This window comes from Rhinopithecus roxellana, chromosome 14 (genome assembly GCF_007565055.1).
Source record: "Rhinopithecus roxellana isolate Shanxi Qingling chromosome 14, ASM756505v1, whole genome shotgun sequence".
Classification (NCBI taxonomy): domain Eukaryota; kingdom Metazoa; phylum Chordata; class Mammalia; order Primates; family Cercopithecidae; genus Rhinopithecus; species Rhinopithecus roxellana.
Window position 1 is genome coordinate 46,455,739 of NC_044562.1, and position 20,466 is coordinate 46,476,204.

The following is a 20,466-nucleotide window of genomic DNA, read 5'->3' on the forward strand; positions in this document are numbered from 1 at the left end:
TTGACATGTAAAATAAAAATGGAACTAGCCTATCCTGTTGGCCTACTGTTTAAAGCTTCACTCTAGAGAAAAGATGAAAAAGGAGACAAAAGCAGCATTCTGAAAAATTAACACCAAATGTGGAGAAACCCTTCGGCAGTAAGTCAGCAGTGATAAGGGAGAATGCACGGTCTAAATCAGGAGGCTCTGCATAAGGGGGTATGTTGGGTGCAGCTTTTGAGCATTTCTTTTGTTCCTCCCACATTAACTTAGGCATATTGTTGTTTGACCCTGCCCCTATATAACAAAAAACAGTTGCTGCAGTTGAGGCCACCCAGGTTGTGTTGGAGTAACAAGAAGACAGCACCAAAGCTTGGCCAGGGAGGGAATCTGGTTCAGGTAGACCAGTTAAACGTGAAAGTTTCTACTTTCTTCTTCTCTCCATTCTCTACTCCCAAATATGTGAATTAAAATCAAGATTATAAACTTGAACTGGTATACTTTTTTTTTTTGTTTTTTTGTTTTGTTTTGTTTTGTTTTGTTTTGAGACGGGGTGTCACTTTGTCACCCAGGCTGGAGTACAGTGGCAAGATCTCGGCTCACTGCAACCTCTGCCTCCCAGGTTCAAGAGATTCTCCTACCTCAGCCTCCCTAGTAGCTAGGACTACAGGCACCTGCCACCACACTGGGCTAATTTTTGTATTTTTAGTAGAGACAGGGTTTCACCATGTTGGCCAGGCTGGTCTCGAACTCCTGACCTCAGGTGATTTGCCCACCTCTGTCTCCAAAGTGCTGGGATTACAAGCATGAACCACCACACCCAGCCACGAACTGGTATACCTTTTGAAGTTTACGGAAGTATTCTGAGGGATGGAGTTGCAAAGTTCTCTGAGGGATGGAGCTAGATGATATAGTGGTAGCAATTTGAGTACTTAGTATCTAGAGTACTCTTTCTTCAGACAAAACCCTCAACTTTTCTCAAAGATATGGTACAAATCAGAGTCTGGGTTTCAGTATCTTCTCCTGATAAGCATACCCAGCTTCACCTTCGGGAACACTTGGTAGTGAGAGTAGCTTATGGATAAAAACATTACACACATGTTTTATATCACTGCTATGGAAGTATGACAATAAACAGAAATACGGATTTTACAAAAAAAAAAGTAAATAGGAGTTCAAGAATTTAAAATAGGAATAATAAGTAATGTGCTCAAAGAGAAGAGAAGAATATTAGTAATTGGAAAGAATATTGGTATATGAAGCTAGATCAAGGAGTCACAATAATTAGTACGAAAAATATCATGATGAAAATTTTAAAATAAATGAGGTTGCTTCTGGTTTCAGTTTCAAAACGTAAAGCTTAGAGTCTTTACTCACCTACTTACAAGAATAGCTAGAAAAGTGAAAATCAGTGACTCATCTTGTATCCCAAAGAACTAACGTCATTGGGCAGCCTGCAACCCTGAAATGTGGAGAGACAGATGAGTCCAAAGAGACACAGCCAAGACCTGCTTATCTGGAGCAGAAACTGCTAGAGCCAGAAGCTAATATAAATACTTAAATGCTATCTTTGATGAATGCAATAGACTGATGAGGACTAGTGTGAGAATAAAAGGCTTCTGAGCTGCAATCTCAGGGGAAGCCCCTTTTCTGGACTGCTCTTCTCGGAAAGCCACTAGATCTCACAGTTAAGATCTCGAATCTTTCATTGTGGCTCTAGCAGAGAGAGGGAGAGAGTTATCACTGTGAAACGATCCTAGATCCTTCTCCATAACAAAAGCCTACTTTCCAGAGGAAAAGAATTAGCCAGAACCTTATCCTGAGAAAATGGAATTCGTCTGACTTAAGTCCCCTCCAGCCTTCCTATCCAAGATCGGGGAAAATCATAGTCAACAGGAGTGAAAATTTCAAGTAAATTGATTAGACCTCTACACCAGGGAAGAACACAGGCAACTCTGGGAGGGGGGGAAATAAAGTTATACCATTTGAGGAACACTTGTAAAGCTCACAGCCCAAGGTATAGGTTCACTAAAAGACTGAGTTTAATCAGAAGATTATACAACGTTCCTTCTCTACCATCTAACATAACACTACAACAAGAGTACTCTAATATAATAATAGTAGATTAAGACTGCAAGAAATGCAAGAGCCAGAATTTTTTTTAATGTACCTTGTTGTACAACAAAGTAAAGCAATAAAGTCTCTAAGGAGTAATCTGGCTACATTTTAAGAAAATATTTAAATGTGATTTCTCCACTAAAATTAACCCATCCTAAAGTTATTTGCAAGTGGAAGAGGTGGTTTATGGTTAGTTTAAATCATTTCTCCACTAAAAGAAATTCCCAGAGGCATCCAGAATCTCTCTTTATTTTCTCTTGTAGTTATTTTTATTGTCTGTCTAGACTTTTAAAACAGGCTTCAAGGTGTGACTAATAGGCCATACTGAAATACTTTGCATAACATTACACTTTCAGATGTTCTCTTACACCTTGCCTTAAATCTAGCTGTACTCATTTTCTCTTGGGCAAGCTTTCCCAAGGTGGCTGTTCAATTCCAGTTGAAGCTAATGAGTCTAATTCAGCTACCTCTACTCAGATTAAATTGCCTTGCGATTCAGCACCTTTTTAAAAGAATCTCTTTGAATGTTCTGTTAAAGTCAAGCCTGAAAATAAGATAGCTTGCAAACAATGGAATTTCATTTCCAGATGTAGAGCATCTAACTTCTATTCAGTAATAAAGAGAAAGGAATGCATTAGAGAAAGAAAATCAATCATACTCTCACTTCGATTTAAAAAAAGAAGTTAGCCTAAAGTGTAAAATGACTTTTCATTAAATTACAGTACATTAGAAACAATGATTTTTATTCAAGTTTTAAGATGTTCTGAATTCTTTTAGCCCCCCCGTATTGCAAAATTTTTATTAGACAACAATCATTTCATGCAAATATTAAAATAGTATTTCAATACATATTGTAATATCTATTTTATTCCTGGTGATATGAACATTTTTTTCAAATGTTCTTATTGTACATAAAATAATATAATTTATTTTATGTATCTATGAGTGCTGTTTATTGCCTATAAAACATTCATTTTGTATTTCCACATCTGTTATTTATTTGCTAAAACACAATGTGAATTTTTAAATTGCACTCATAATATGCAAATAAAATGAAATAGCAGGCAAAAAGCCTCTGGCATTCACCATAAATATATATAAACCCATATAAACAAGTCAACTAACTTGGTGACAACATTTTCTACACTGTTGAGTGGTATACGGCTTTAAAATGCCACATTCCATTAAATATTGAAGTTTTCATGAGATGGATATGGATTTAGGATAGGAACACTATTCTATTATATCTTTAAATTAGTACAATTATTTATTGCTTGTGTTTATGGACAAAAGAAAACTTGCTCAAGAAGTAGAGCCCATGAAGGACTTACAGTTTAGGAGACTATAACTTTGCTACTTCCATTTGTTTTCACAAGGTAGTCACATGTTAGATTTGACTGTCCTGACATTATGGCTAGCATTACCTGGTCATTGTTTGAAACAGCAATTGAGCATCTTTTGTACAATAGCTCATAAAACCCTCATCACCACCCTCTGAGAAGGTAGTACCATTACAACATTTTACCCATGCAGAAACTGAGGCTCAAAAAAATAAGACACCTGCTAAATACCTGGGATTTGAAATCAGTCAGGACTGGGTTTAGTTAATCTTCCTATTTTATAGCCATTAAAGCTTTAATTGAATCATGTGACAAACACAATTTAAAATGGCTTGTAAAAACTCTGGCTCTGCCTTTAGGACTCACAGTCTAAGGTATATGCACAGTCCATAGCTGTAGTTGAAATATTTACAAAGTGCAAAAAATTATAAGGTGGCTCCTGACTCTGCCTCAGTTTCAGGAATAGTCTTGGAGAGGGGCCTGTAGTAAGCGACAGTATCCATAACTTGTCTAACAAAGGTGACTGATCCTCAAATCCACCAATAGTTGCTATGTTATATGAAAATATCAAAAGTATAGACTTTTAAAAACTAAAAAGTTGTATTTTTTTTTTTGAATGGATAAAGAAATTAGAATTTTAGAAAGCCTTTCAAATGAATTAAAAAAAATTTGATGGGTTAGGCTTGGTTTAGAGGCTCCCAGTTTGCAGGCTATATGCAAATATGAACTCATCCATTCCCTCTGCTCTGAGATTTTTCTCAGTCATCTAAAGTCATTTAGTTTCACTAAATAACAGTGATGCAGGACAGATGAGCCCACAAATTAGGGATTAGCCTAGGAGAATTCTTGGCTTCATCCAAGAAAGAACTCAAGGATGAGCCAGTGGTGTTAGATGGAAATATTTTTACTACACAGTACTGCTCCTTGCAAAGCAATACAAATTGAGGGGCAAGTTATTTAAAACTTTCTAAGAAAGGAGTGGCAATTGTAAACTGCCGTGGCACTGGTGGGAGTGTCTTATACTAATGAACAATGAGGGAAACCAGGGATCACTTTTATGGTCATCTGCTGGTTCTTGCCAGTTTCTTCACTTTAACCTGTCTAGACCAGATCCTGTTTTGGTCATCAGGGTTGTGACGAGAAAATAAATCCTTTCAGTCTCCTAATCTCAGCAGTACTATCTTTCCCTCACCTAGGATTAAAACCAGTAACTGGAATTATTTTTTGATCTTCTATAGCCCATGACTTGTCAGGCCCTGTTATCCTCATTTCCATTTTCATTGAATCTGCTCTGGTCACATCTTCATCACCACTCTACCTCAGTTTTTCTTATGCTAGTCCACTTTTGCTCAGGATTTTCCTGGAACATTTTTTTTCGTGTAAAACTGCTGCTTAAAAACTTGTGATATGTTTACACCACCTAATAGAAGTAAATTAAAGGCCTTCCACGACCTGACCCAATCTACCTTTTATCTTTCTGGTTCCCAGTGCCCTAGGTTAACCTCTGTATAAGTCAGGGTTCTCCAAGGAAACAGAATCAATCAATGAGATATAGATATAAATATAGATATATAGATGTAATAAATACATATTTATTATAAATAATTGGCTCATGTGATTATAGGGGCTGAAAAATTTTAAGGCCTGCAGTCGGCCAGCTGGAGACCAAGGAAAGCCAATGGGTAGTTCCAGCATGAGTTCAAAACTCTGAGAACGAAGAGAGCTGGTGGTACCTGTTCCAGTCCAAAGGTCAGCAGTCTTGAAACCCAAGAAAAGCTGATTTTTTTAAGTTCAATTTTGAAGGAAGGAAAAGACCAATGTTCTACCTCAAGGCAGTTAGGTAGAAGGAGTTCTCTCTTACTCAGTTACGTTAGTTGATAAAAGTCTTAATTTATTGGATGTGGTCTACCCACACTGGGGAGGGCAATCTATTTTCCTTACTCAGTCTACAAATTCAAATGTTAACTTCAACTAGAAACACCCCATATAGACACATCTAGAATAATATTTGGCCAAAAGTCTGGGCGCCCGTGGTCCAATCAAGTTGACACATAAAATTAAGCATCATATATTTCTTCCCTAAGTTCTAAGATATTATGACATTTACTTATATAATGTATGTTTAGATTATCCACTTTACCAAAACATGAGTTCCACAAAAACAAGGCTTTTGGTCTCCTTTGGTCATTCTTTTATAACCAACATTTAGAAAAGTTCTCCACACAAAGTATATTGCTCCACAAATTGATGCTGGATAAATATTGTTATATCAATATTTTGTATAAACATTATGACTTCTTATACTATAAAGCCACACCTTCACAAATGTTGGTTTTGACACATGTATTGCTCTGAAATGACTGGGAAGTGTAATTATGATGGAAACAGAAGAAAGAAGACTTACTTTGTTTTGGAGTAGTCTAGGAGGGCTTCATAGAGAAGATGAGACAAGTCATGCCTTGAAGGGTTAGTTGGAATTGTGGTGAGTTCAGAAGAAGATGGAATACATTCCAGGAAAAAGAAACAACTTAAAAAAATCAGAAGAGGGAAAAAGTGCAAACATAAAAAGAGGAAGAGAGTTGATCAAATTGGAACCAGTTAGAATTTTTATAAAAGATTTGGGAAGGAAGAAAAGCAGTAACAATTTTGTCTTTTTTTTTTTTTTTTTTTTTTACTTTAAGTTCTTGGGTACATGTGCACAACGTGCAGATTTGTTACATATGTGTACATGTGCCATGTTGGTGTGCTGCAACAATTAACTCGTCATTTACATTAGGTATATCTCCTAATGCTATCCCTCCCCCCTTCCCCCACCCCACGACAGGCCCTGGTGTGTGATGTTCCCCTTCCTATGTCCAAATATTCTCATTGTTCAATTCCCACTTATGAATGACAACATGCAGTGTTTGGATTTTTTATCCTTGCAACAGTTTACTGAGAATGACAGTTTCCAGCTTCATCCATGTCCCTACAAAGGACATGAACTCATCCCATTTTTATGGCTGCATAGTGTTCCATGGTGTATATGCGCCACATTTTCTTAATCCAGTCTATCGTTGATGGACATTTGGGTTGGTTCCAAGTCTTTGCTATTGTGAATAGTGCCACAATAAACATACATGTGCATGTGCCTTTATGACAGCATGATTTATAATCCTTTGGGTACATACCCACTAATGGGATCACTGGGTCAAATGGTATTTCTAGTTCTAGATCCTTGAGGAATCGCCACACTGTCTTCCACAATGGTTGAACTAGTTTACAGTCCCACCAACAGTGTAAAAGTGTCCCTGTTTCTCCACATCCTCTCCAGTACCTGTTGTTTCCTGACTTTTTAACAATCGCCATTCTAACTTGTGTGAGATAGTACCTCATTGTGGTTTTAATTTGCATTTCTCTGATGGCCAGTGATGATGAACATTTTTTCATATGTCTGTTGGCTGCATAAATGTTTTCTTTTGGGAAGTGTCTATTCATATATCCTTTGCCTACTTTTTGATGGGGTTGTTTGTTTTTTTCTTGTAAATTTGTTTGAGTTCTTTGTAGGTTCTGGATATTAGCCCTTTGTCAGATGAGTAGATTGCAAAAATGTTCTCCCATTCTGTAGGTTGCCGGTTCACTCTGATGGTAGTTTCTTTTGCTGTGCAGAAGCTCTTTAGTTTAATTAAATCCCATTTGTCAATTTTGGCTTTTGTTGCCATTGCTTTTGGTGTTTTAGACATGAAGTTCTTGCCCATGCCTATGTCCTGAATGGTATTGCCTAGGTTTTCTTCTAGCATTTTTATGGCTTTAGGTCTAACATTTAAGTCTTTAATCCCTCTTGAATTAATTTTTGTATAAGGCATAAGGAAGGGATCCAGTTTCAGCTTTCTACATATGGGATAGCCAGTTTTCCCAGTACCATTTATTAAATAAGTGAATCCTTTCCCCATTTCTTGTTTTGTCTTAATGATGTTCAAGGAGAAAATTTCTGTAGTTATGGTTTTAGAGTTGGAGTCATATTTTAAAGTCACAAATGTTGTGTCCAGGGTTTTTACATTATCTTGTGATGAAAGGGTAGTCATCAAAAGTCCTCAAAGAAGATAACAGCATGATATATGTAAAATGTAAGAAAATTAATCTCACCATGGTAGATAGCTCATAGTGATAGATTATGCAAAGAAAATAAACAGATGACTGATATTTTATTCACTGTAATTTTAGTTCTTCCACTAAGAAAAAGCAAAATCAATTACTTTTCAAATAAAAGGGCATTTATTACCAAAGAAATATATTTATTTTTGAGATCAACATACTGGTGACTAATAAAGTTTGGGAGTCTCAGGAAGCACCACCTCTCATATGTCTTCATTGTCACTCTTGTTTAACTGCTCAGGGCCCAGAATAGGATCTCTAGATTGAAACTTAGAATAGGCACTAAGAGGCTCTTTGTTAAATGACATACAGATTTATACTTTCTGACAACTACAATGCTATTTTTTTTCTTAGATCATTATTGAAGATCCCCGCAAATAAAGTATAAGTCAAAAAGTGGAAGTAATCCATCCTTCCAGCAGATGAATCGGCCTGTAAAATCAGTTTTTCTTCTAGAAAATAAATAATGAACAGTGAATTAGTACTGGCTGTACTTTAAGCTGCAGAGATGTCTGCTGTTTCCAATACAAATAGTGTTACTTTGTTATTAAAATCAAAGCCATTTCCTTGGTTCTAAAGACAACTTCTCCATAAACCCACTCCATTGCTCTGAAAAGTACTGGGTGAACATGCATTTATAATCGTTTAAAATAGCAGTGTTAAGTTTGTGTGATTGTGTGTATGTATGTGTGCATGTGCTAAACATACTACTTCAACAAAAAAGGGATTAGGACTAAAAGCAGGGTGAAATCAGAGAAAATGGGAAGGAAGAGAAAACTCAAAAGTTGTATTATGAAAACAAACTTTGAATGTGATTTTGTCAAAAGAAGTTGATTGACAACTCTTTCCATTCTTCTGTCCAAATACAGAATGAGAAGGCTTCTCTCCAAAGAGAGGCTAGAATTCTACGGTTGTGAAAAGTTGTGACTGGAAAGCTTCGCAAATAAGTCTGCTGCCATAAGTATAATTAAAAATACAAAGCCAGTCACTTTTTTATGTATTTGTCTTAGAATTCAAGTAAAAACTGGAATTCCAATATACTTTATATAAGATGTGATATTTTTTCTTTCTGAAAAATAATTGTAATGTATCTTCGATATGTCAATGTCTTAATTGAGCTGCACTAAAGGGACCATAATTATAAGTCATATATTAAAAGAAACACAAAGATTTAGCATAAAGATGAAATATAATTTTGTAAATTAAACAATTTTTGTTCCATGATGCTTTCACTTTTTCATATGTTGTAGAAACCATTATTATATTAGATATTTTTATTCACAGGCATGAAATCTAACTGAAATGTATTTCTCATATCCAAATGCAAAATGTATACCTAAGATAACTGACTAATTTGAAGCTTGATGTTATCAATTTTCTTGGTGATTTATTGAAAATATACTCTGTTCTTGGATTAAATAATAGTTTTCAGTATTAGCTCCTCTCATTTTTTAAAACTAAATAATGTAGTTTGTAGCAATAAAAAACATTTTTTTCTTTTATCTTTTTTTTAGAGACAAAGTCTTGCTCTGTCACCCAGGCTGGAGTACAGTGGCATGATCATAGTTCACTGCAGCCTTGACCTCCTGGGTTCAAGTCATTCTCCCACCTCAGCCTCCTGGTAGTTAGGACTACAAGCATAAACCACCATGGCCAGCTACGTAAAAACAAACAAACAAACAAACAAACAAACAAATCCAAACAAACAAAAAATCTTTTCGTAGCGATTGGTCTCAATATATTGCCCAGGCTAGTCTCAAAAGATCCTCAAGCAATATTGCCACTGTGGCCTTCTGAAGTGCTGGTATTACAGGCATGAACCACCATACGCAGCCACAATGAAACATTAGTTGCAAAGGTACGTTATGATTTTGAATAAATAATTCATCATTAATACAAAATAGTATGATACTCAGGTTATGCGCAAAAAATGTCCTAGCATGTGAACAGTTATAATAAATTACTGATTTCTTGAACTGCAAGGGCTATAATATCTTCTTAAAATGTATTCTGGGTTAAAAAAATAATCTGCATAATATCTGAAACCTATAGTATCTTTGGCAAAGAGAGAGGCAACTATTTTTTTTATTTGATGATGCTTTTATTTTCAAAGCTTTAATTAAATGAGATAAAAATATATGGTTGAAGTGCCAAAGCAACTTAAATTAAACATAAATAACAGCTGCTCCTCATCTGGGGATTTCATTTATATACACAACTTTTGTTATACCTTAAAGATTTTTAACTAGTGTACAGTTAATTCAGCATCCAGTATCCCAAGATATGCTTTACGCTCAAAGAGGATGGAAAAGAGAAGTACTTCCTGGCATCCATGCTCTACAGATAAATTTTGCTTTAAAAGCATATAGAAGACTCTTCACTATGTACTTAGTTTCAGGTTTTTGAACTAATAAAGTAGGGATTGGTGACTCATTAAAAATCCCAGTCACGGTTGGACTCATTGCTCCTAAGAAACATGTTTTGCATTGTAGCTATTTTAGGGAAATCAAAGCTATGAGAAGTAACAAGTTTGTTTAATCACTGGTGCAACTAATTTTTGTGTGTGTGTGATACCAGTCAAAAGCAGTGGCATTGGTGAAGGATGAAAAGAGGATAGTAGTGGAATTCCCCCACTGTTTGTGGAATGGCAGCCAGAGCTGATAGGGCCTTAGGGATGTTGAAAAGACACTGCAGATGACAAAGTGGCTGCTAGTGGTTGAAAAAGCAACTTCAGCTAAGAGATAGTGTACTAAGTGTTCTTTTTATCTTTATTATCTGGTGTCTCCTAAAATAACTCCCCATTAACTGAAATAATCTCATCATGTGTGTTTCTTGAAATTTTAAACTGAGTAACCCACACAAACATGATGATCTCCAGTATATGTATTCTATTTTATAAGTTTGCCTGCCAAAATAATAATGTAAACAAGCTATGTGTGAACAGGAATTATTATAAGGATACTGAAAGGTAAAATTTATTTAGAATAAGGTACAATTTATTTAGAATATCTCAGTGTTTGGAGAGATGGAGAAGATGAGAAAATGGAAAGAAAGATCATTTCAAAACCCATTGATAAGTTTTAGAAATGAAAATACTGTTTGGTTTATGAAAAATAAAGGGTTTCAAGCTTTTTTTAAAAGTAACGTTCTACCAGTAAACAAGCCATGAAAATCCTTCACACAATAAAAAAACTCTATATAAACCTAGTAAGTAATAATTTACTACAAATGCTGTTACAAAAGTCATTGATTTCATAAGTTCAAATTATTGAGTATTTGAAAATATGTAATTTTAATTTGATTTATAGCCAAAAATTATAAATTTTATATTCAATTTACTTTCATAGCAAAGTACATATAGAAGTATTTTTCTGTCCGCCCCTAATCTCTCTTTCTCTCTCTCACATATGCATATTTTTTATATGTGTAATAGACTGTTTCTAAAGGATATAGATTGGTTCACATTCAAACTTAGTCTATCATGCCTATTAATTTATATTTATATTTTACTCAGGTATCAGCTTAGCCCTAAACAAATACTGTGGAAAATCCCTTAAGATTATTTCTGTCAATTTAGATACATTATTTGCAAAGTACTTTTGAAACCCTGAAGTGAGGGTGAATAGGCCGTGAGTGATAAATGATATTCACTTATTGGGTAAGAATTAAGGATAATTCTATGGTCTAATTCTGTTATCTTCAATCTCTAAAGTTATCTTTAAAATAGAAGAGGGATGATTTCAATTATGCCTGAATATGTTAAAGAAGCATGCTTCCTAATGAAAAAGAGAGAGAATTTCTCCTAAGTTAGTATTATATCATTGCAGGCTGCTCCATTAGATATTTTGAACTGGATTTCTATGTCCATTACTTAAAACTATATTGGTAATTAACCTTGCTGTTTAATCTTAGTGAAGATGAGTGTAATCTTTTTTCTTGCAGATATCAGTAAGTACATCAACTTTGCTGTGGCTTTTAATATATGAGAGGAACAGATTTCAAAATTATCTTAATTGCCAGTCAACTATAGAAAGGATTGTGATTATTAAGGAGTTGACCCTTGGTGGAAATATAATTTCCTGAGATGCTTTAATAAGACAGCGTAAGAAAAAATATTAGATACCGGAATTTCCATGATTTCAAGTTTTGATACATGGGATTAAAACTTTATAACAAACCTCTTATAGCTTTCCCAAAGAGTCTGGCATAACACAGATGTTTCAAATGTTTGTGAATTAAGTACAACAACATTGAATTTCCAGGGCTGCCTCCTTGGTTCATACTTTTACCGCATCACAGTTTGATATTGAAATAACCTTCTAAATCAGGGGCTGGAAAACTTTTTCTGTAAAGGGTCAGAGAGAAAATATTTTCAGGTTGGCATGCCATATGGTCTGTGTCTCAACTACTCAGCTGTGTTGTTCTAACTTAAAAATAGTACATAAACAATACATGTGTCTCAATAAAACTTTGTTTCCAAAAACAGGTAGTAGATCAGATTGGGCCTATGGGTCATAATTTGTCAGCTCCTGTTCCAAATGACCTTCCTGTTGCAAGTCTTCCTATTTACATACTTTTAGTCTTGTAGTTAAGAAATACAAGCAAGTTGTATTGAGGCACCACATTGAACTTACAGAGATGCCCCTTGGGATATTTTAAATGTTCAAGGGAAACATGGTAACATTTGTTGATGGCTATTACTATTCCATGGCTTGGACATAACTCCTTAATAGACAGAATCTTTAGGTATTTTTTGGCCTAAGAGGGTTATAAAAAAATTACTGAAACATGAAGGGAACCTTGAACTGAGTTTGGGAATCTCTGCTCTAATCTATCTCATATTTTCCTGATGGATACATTTTATTATAATATCTTTTTAGTTTCTTTGCTGTTCCAAACCCCTCGATAACTGCCTACTGATTACAGCAAAATGAGAACATAAAAACAGAAATTGCCTAGTTTATAGATCCCTGTCTTAATATAAAACCATAATTCAAGGAATAACTAAAAACATCAATTAATCTAGGAAGTCCTGAAATAAGCCTTTTATTTTATTTTTAGATACACATTCAGGAAAGGGAGAACAGAAAATCAAAGGAAGAAATGAAGACATAATAGTTGAAGGAATTGCACATAAATCAATCTGATTTATTAGAGAGCTTAGGAGATTTGACAGAGGGATGGGAGAAGAAAGTGAAGCACATGGAAAGAAAAGCACGTGGTAAGACACAGCAAGATATGTATAGGGAAGCCTTGTTATGTTATTATACTAAAGTGTAAGTTATTGACAGATGGTGCTGAATTTGCAGGCATGAGCCATAGCATGAAGGGCATTTTATGCCATACAATAGGCTTAGAATATTGTTGTACAAGTAATGAAGATCAACTAAAGGGCTTTGGGAAGGCCAGGTTTTGGTTTTGGATTAATAATTAGTGCATCAGTGTGGAAGATAAATTGGACAGATTGGAGATGGATTCAAGAAGAGAAATGCAAAATCAAAATGAAAATTAATGAAGCCATTATTCAACTGTCAAGGCAATGTTCTAAACACTTTACATGCAGTCACGTTAACTCCTCAGAGTAAACCTGTGAGATAGGCACTATGATAATTCTTTCTCTTTGATAGTCTAGGAAACTAAGAAACAGAAACATGAAGGCTACAGAGCAAGTAAATAGTAAAGCTTGAAATCAAACCCAATTGTCTAGTCACAGAACTCATGTTCCTAAGAACTGTATTAATTGCCTCTCAATAATCTAAATAAGAGATGAAATAGGGCCCACTTATGACAGCAGCAATAGTATAGAGAAACTGGAAAGCCAGAGACAGTAAACTCATGGGACTTAGGAATTAATCCCAAGTGAAGGAGAAGAATACGTCTGTGACATTGCTCAGATTTGAGGCTGTGATGATTGTATCAATAGTGAGCATATAAGAGGAGGAAGAGTTGGGTTCGAGAAAAAATTAATTAAAGACCAAATGTGTCAAATTAACATGCTGAAATATCCAGGCATAGATATTCAGTAAGAAGTTTTATATATAGTACAAAAGTTCTGTCAAAGTCTAATTTGATAATAATATACATTTCTGAATTGCCAGAATTGCCAGAGATGGTCTGTTAGTTCATTCTTACATTGCTATGAAGAAATACCAGAGACTGGGTAGTTTATAAAGAAAATAGTTTTAATTGGTTCACAGTTCTGCAGGCTGTACAGGAAGCATGATTGCTAGTATCTGCTTAGCTTCTGAGGAGTCCTCAGTTAACATACAATTATGGCAGAGGACAAGGGGGAGAACACATATCACAGGGCCAAAGTCTGAGCAAAAGAGTTTGGGGAGGTACCATCTATTTTTCAACAGCATCTCATGAGAGCTTAGTCACCATCATGACAACAGTACCAAGGGGGATGGTGTTAAACCTTTCCTGAGAAATCACCCTCATGATCCAATCACCTCCCACCAGGCTCCACCTCCAACATTGGGAATTACATATGAACATGGGATTTGGGTGGAGACACAGATACAAACCATATCAGATGGTAATAGAAGCTATATAATTTCTGTAATCACGCAGATAGAGTGGATAATGTGAGCAAGTCAAGTAGAGAACCCTGGTGCACATTAGCATTTAGGGGGCAGTTGAAGAAGTAAGAGCCTAGACGAAGAGTATTAGACAGCACTACTACAATCATAATATCACTTCTTCTGTTTTCACACCCTTTTCTAGCAAGATTGAAAATGCCTGACATACTCATACTCCTTTATCCATGGTTTCTTTCTGATAGAACAAAATGCTATGTAGGTTGCACCTGGTTTTGCATTATAGCCACAATCATTAAAATTCTATAAATATGTATCACTTCTTCTGTTTTCACACCCTTTTCTAGCAAGATTGAAAATGCCTGACATACTCATACTCCTTTATCCATGGTTTCTTTCTGATAGAACAAAATGCTATGTAGGTTGCACCTGGTTTTGCATTATAGCCACAATCATTAAAATTCTATAAATATGTTGACAGTTTTTCCTGTTGTATTATTGAATGAAGAATTTGCTAGAGAAGGAGAAGCATTGGATCTTGGCTTAATTCTCAGAACTGTTAAATGGATCATCAAAGCTATTCCCTGAATCATAACCTGCATGTGGAAGAGTAGGACACCACTTCTTCCTAAGGCTTGTAATGTTTAGAAAAAAATTTTTTTAATCTTTACTATCTGATCTGTCTTTAAAATAACTCCCCATTAACTGAAAAAAACTCATCATGTGTGTTTCTTGAAGATTTAAACTGACTAACCCACACAAACATGATGATCCCCAGTATATGTATGCTCTTTTCTAAGTTTACCTGCCAAAATAATAATGTAAACCAGCTGCGCATGAACAGGAGGTATTACAAGGATACTGAAAATGTTAACATATTGAATGTTGCTAAGCATGAGAAACTAGTAGAGGCTTTTCTTTATAAACCTGCTGTTTCACCACACTTGTCTGTGTTCTTGATTCCTTTTTCTCTTATTCAGAAAACTACCTATATTTCTGACTTTTTAGAAGAAATTAATAGTAAACATGGCCCCAAAAAGCCATTGAGCTTAAAACATTCAGGCACTAGAGACAGATGGCTGAATTACTTATCATCACAAATGCAAAAGTTTCAGAAGCGAGAATCATTTCTTTATTTACAGTAACTTATCCATCTCTAGTAACCAGTGGCTAGCTGATTAGATAATATGTAACATAGCCCTCTGAAAAACCACTAGAAAAAAAATGTATTGCTGACAATCCCAAATATGTCTACTCTAAGCAGGCATATAAACCGTATGTGTCTGCAACTGGGTTCTAATCTTCCATATCAAAACTGCTTTCTTCCTATATTATTTTTTATTTTTTTATTTCAATAGCTTTAGGTATACAAGTGGTTTTTTGTTATATGGATCAATTATATAGTGATTAATTTTGAGAATTTAGTGCACCTGTTACCCCAGTAGTGTACATTGTATCTAATGTGTCTGTTTTATGCCTGGCTCCTCTTCCACCCACCGCATTCCAAGTTTCTCAAGTCCATTACATCACTCTTATGCCTTTGCATTCTGATAGCTTAGCTCCCACTTATAAGTGAGAACATATGGTATTTTCTTTTCTATTCCTGAGTTACTTCACTTACAATAATGACCCCCAGTTCCATCCAAGTTGTTGCAAAATAAATTATTTCGTTGCTTTTAATGCCTGAATAGTATTCCATAGTATGTATATATGACATTTTCTCTATCCTCTCATTAGTAGATGGATACTTAGGTTGGTTCCACATCTTCGCAATTGTGAATTTTCCTGCTATAAACATACGTGTGCAAGTGTCTTTTTCCTGTAATGACTTCCTTTCTTTTGAGTGAGTACCCAGCAGTGTGATTGATGGGTCAATGGTAGATCTGACTTTTAGCTCTATAAGAAATCACCATACTGTTTTCCATAGAGGTTGCACTAATTTATATTCCTATCAGCAATGTATAAATGTTCCCTTTCTCCCATATCCACATGTCTAACTTGGAAGAAAACAGTGTCTACTGTTTTTTTTTTTACTTTATTATTATTATTATTTTTTGAGACAAGTTCTCACTCTCTCACCCAGAATAGAGTGCAGTGACATGATCATGGCTCCCTGCAGCCTCAACCTCCTGGGCTCAAACAATCCTCTGGCCTCAGCCTCTGGAGTAGCTAGGACCACAAGTGCTGCCACCACACCTGGCTGATTTGTGTGTGTGTGTGTGTGTATTTTTTGTAGAGATGAGGTTTTGCCATGTTGTCCAGGCTGGTCTCGAACTCCTGAGTTCAAGTGATCAGCCCACCTTGGCCTCCCAATGTGCTGAGATTACAGGCATGAGTCACTGTGGCCAGCCTATTTTTGGATTTTGTAATAATGTCCATTCTTGCAGGAGTAAGGTGGTATCTCATTGTGGCTTTCATTTTCACCTTTGTGATGATTAGTGATGTTGACCATTTTTTCATATGTTTTTTGGCCATTTGTAAATCTTCTTTTGAGAAATGTTTGTTTATGTCCTTTCCAGATTTTTAAATGGGATTATTTGCTTTTCTCTTGTGTGTGTGTGTGTGTGTGTGTGTTTTGTTTTGAGTTCCTTGTAGATTGTGGATACTAGTCCTTTGTCACATGTATACTTTTCAAATATTTTCTCCCATTTTTTTTTGTTTTCTCTTGATTACTGCAATTGCTATGCAGAAGCTTCTTAGTTTCATTAGATCCCTTTCATTTATTTTTGTTTTTATTACATTTGCTTTTGGGACCTTAGTCATTATTTCTTTGCCTGGGCTGATGTCTAGAAGAGTTTTTCTGATGTTGTTTTCCAGGACTTTTATAGTTTCAAGTCTTATAGTTTAGGCTTTGATCCATCAGGTCTTGTCTAACTTGGAAGAAAGAATTAAACCAAGAGACGCAACAAGAGTTAAATAGCAGGTTTTGTTGAAGGAAGAAAAAGTGCATTCCTAGAGTGAAGTAAAAAACAGCTCCAGGCAGGTCAGTTTGATTCCATATGAATTTTAGTATTTTTTTTCTAATTCTGTTAAAAATTTGTTGATGTTTTTCTGGGAATTGCATTGAATCTGTAGATTGCATTGAGAGTTTGGTCGTTTTCACAATATTAATTCTTCCAGTCCATGAGCATAGGATGTGATTCCATTTGTTTATGTCATTTATGATACCTTTAAGCAGTGTTTTGTAGTTGTCCTTGAGGAGATCTGTCACCTGTGTGGTTAAGTGTATTTTTAAGTATTTTTTTTTTCAGCTGTTGCAAAAGGGATTGAGTTCTTGATTTGATTCTCATCTTGGTTTTTGTTGGTGTATCACAGTGCTACTGATTTGTGCACATTGATCTTGCAACCTGAAACTTTATTTAATTCATTTATCAAATCTAAAAGTCTGTTGGAGGAGTCTTTAGGATTTTCTTTTTTTTTTTTTTTTTTTTTTTTTTTGAGACGGAGTCTCGCTCTGTCACCCAGGCTGGAGTGCTGTGGCCGATCTCAGCTCACTGCAAGCTCCGCCTCCCGGGTTCACGCCATTCTCCTGCCTCAGCCTCCCAGGTAGCTGGGACTACAGGCGCCGCCACCTTGCCCGGCTAGTTTTTTGTAGTTTTTAGTAGAGACGGGGTTTCACCGTGTTAGCCAGGATGGTCTTGATCTCCTGTCCTCGTGATCCGCCCATCTCGGCCTCCCAAAGTGCCGGGATTACAGGCTTGAGCCACCGTGCCCGGCCAGGATTTTCTAAGTATACAATCATATCATCTGCAAACAGCTACAGTTTGACTTCCTCTTTTCCAATTTGGATACCACTTATTTCTTTCTTTTGCCGAATTGCTCTAGCTCATACTTCCAACATTATGTGAATAGGAGTGGCAAAAGTTAGCATCCTTGTCTTGTTTCTGTTCTCAGGGGAAATGCTTTCAACTTTTTCCCATTCAATGTGATGTTAGTTGTGGGTTTGTCATATATGGCTTTTATTATTTTGAAAATCACTTGAACCCGGGAGGTGGACATTGTAGTGAGCCAAGATTGTGCCACTGCACTCCAGCCTGGACAACAAGAGCAAAATGCCGTCTCAAAAAAAAAAAAGAAAAGAAAAGAAAGGAAACCTCCACTCAGGGATGTACTTTTTTACTATTATGATAAACAAAAGGCTACTCTAGGGTGAGTTTTTGGAGGAATGTCCACACTCTTCAGCAGGGAAAATCCCTAGCGATGTTATCTCTAGCTAGGGCCTGATAAATTCCTTTTAGGGCTGGAGGAGCCAAACCACAAGGCCAGAAGTAGCCAGTGTTGCCATTTATATCATTCAATTCTCACACTTCTATGAAGAAATACCCCAAACTGGGTAATTCATAAAGAAAAGAGGTTTAATTTACTCACAGCTCTGCATTGCAAAGGAGGCCTCAGGAAACTTACAGTCATAGAGGAAGGCACCTCTTCACAAGGCAGGAGGACAGAGTGAGTGGTGAGCAGAAGGGGAAGCCCCTTATACAACCATCAGATCTTGTGAGAACTCATTATTATCACGAGAACAACATGGTGGAAACCACCCCCATGATTCAATTATCTCCACATGGTCCTCCCCTTGCAACATGGGGATTATTAAAATTCAAGGTGAGATGTGGATGGGGACACAGAGCCAAACCCTGTCATTCTGTTCATGGCCCTTTACAAATCTCATGCCCTCACATTTCAAAACACAATCATGCCCTTCCAACAGTCCCCCAAACTCTTAACTCATTCCAGCATTAAGCCAAAATTCCAAATCCAAAATCTCATCTGAGACAAGGCAAGTGCCTTCCACCTATGAGCTTGTAAAATCAAAAGCAAGTTAGATTCTTCCTGGATACAGTGGAGGTACAGGCATTGGGTAAATGTAGTTGTTTCAAATGGGAGAAATTGACCAAAACGAATGGGCTACAGGCCCTGTGTAAGTCTGACATCCAACAAGGCATTCACCAAACCTTAAAGTTCCAAAATGATCCTCTTTGATTTCATATCTCACATCCAGGTTACACTGATGTAAAAGGTGGGCTCCCATAGCCTTAGGCAGCTCCACAACTGTGGTTTTGCAGGGTACAGACCCCCTCCCGGCTACTTTCATGGGCTGGTGTTGAGTGTCTGCAGCCTTTCCAGGCATACGGTGCAAGCTGTCAGTGGATCTACCATTCTGGGGCCAGGAGAATGGTGGCCCTCTTCTCACAGATCCACTAAGCAGTGTCCTAGTGGGGACTCTGTGTGGGGGCTCCAACCCCCCACCCCCCCGCACTGCCTGAGCAGAGGTTCTTCAGGATGGCTTCACATCTGTAGCTAAGGTCTGCCTGGACATCCAGGTGTTTCTATACATCCTCTGAAATATAAGTGGAGGTTCCCAAACCTCAGTTCTTAACTTGTATGCACCCACCGGCCCAGCACCACATGGAAGCTGCCAAGGCTTGGGGCTTGCACCCTCTGAAGCAATGGCCTGAGCTGTATGTTGGCCGTTTTTAGCCACGACTGGAGCTGAAGCAGCTGGGATGTAGTGCACCATGTTCTGAGGCTGCAGAGAACAGCAGGCTCCGGGCCTGGCCCAGAAAGCATTTTTCCCTCCTAGGCCTCCAGGTCTCTGATGAGAGGGGCTGCTATAAAGGTCTCTGCCATGCTCTGGAGACATTTTACCCATTGTCTTGGTCATTAGCATTTGACTCCTCATTACTTATGCAAATTTCTGCAGCAGGCTTGAATTTCTCCTCAGATTTTTTTTGTTTCTATCACATCATCAGGCTGCAAATTTTCCAAACTTTTATGCTCTGCTTCCTATTGAACACTTTGCCAGTTAGAAACTTCTTTTGACAGGTATCCTAAATTATCTCTCTGAAGTTCAAACTTCCACAGATCTCTAGGGCAGGGGCAAAATGTCGCCAGTCTATTTGCATAGCAACAGTGGCCTTTACTCTAATTTCCAATAGGTTCCTCATCTCCATCTGAGACCACCTCAGCCTGGACTTCATTGTCTATATCACTATCAGCATTTTGGTCAAAGCCATTCAACAAGTCTCTGGGAAGTTCCAAACTTATCCACATTTTCCTGTCTTCTGAGCCCTCCAAGTCTCTAGGGTGTTCCAAACTTTCCTACCTTTTCCTGTCTTCTTCTGAGTCCTCCAAACTGTTTCAACCTCTGCCTATTACCCAGTTTCAAAGTTGCTTCCATGTTTTTGCATATCTTTACAGCAGCACCCCACTCTGTGTGGTACCAGTTTACTGTATTAGTCAATACTCACACTGCTATGAAGAAATACCCAAGACTGGGTAATTTAAAAAGAAAAGAGGTTTAATTGACTCACAGTTCTGCATTGCTGAGGAGGCCTCACAAAACTTACAATCATCAC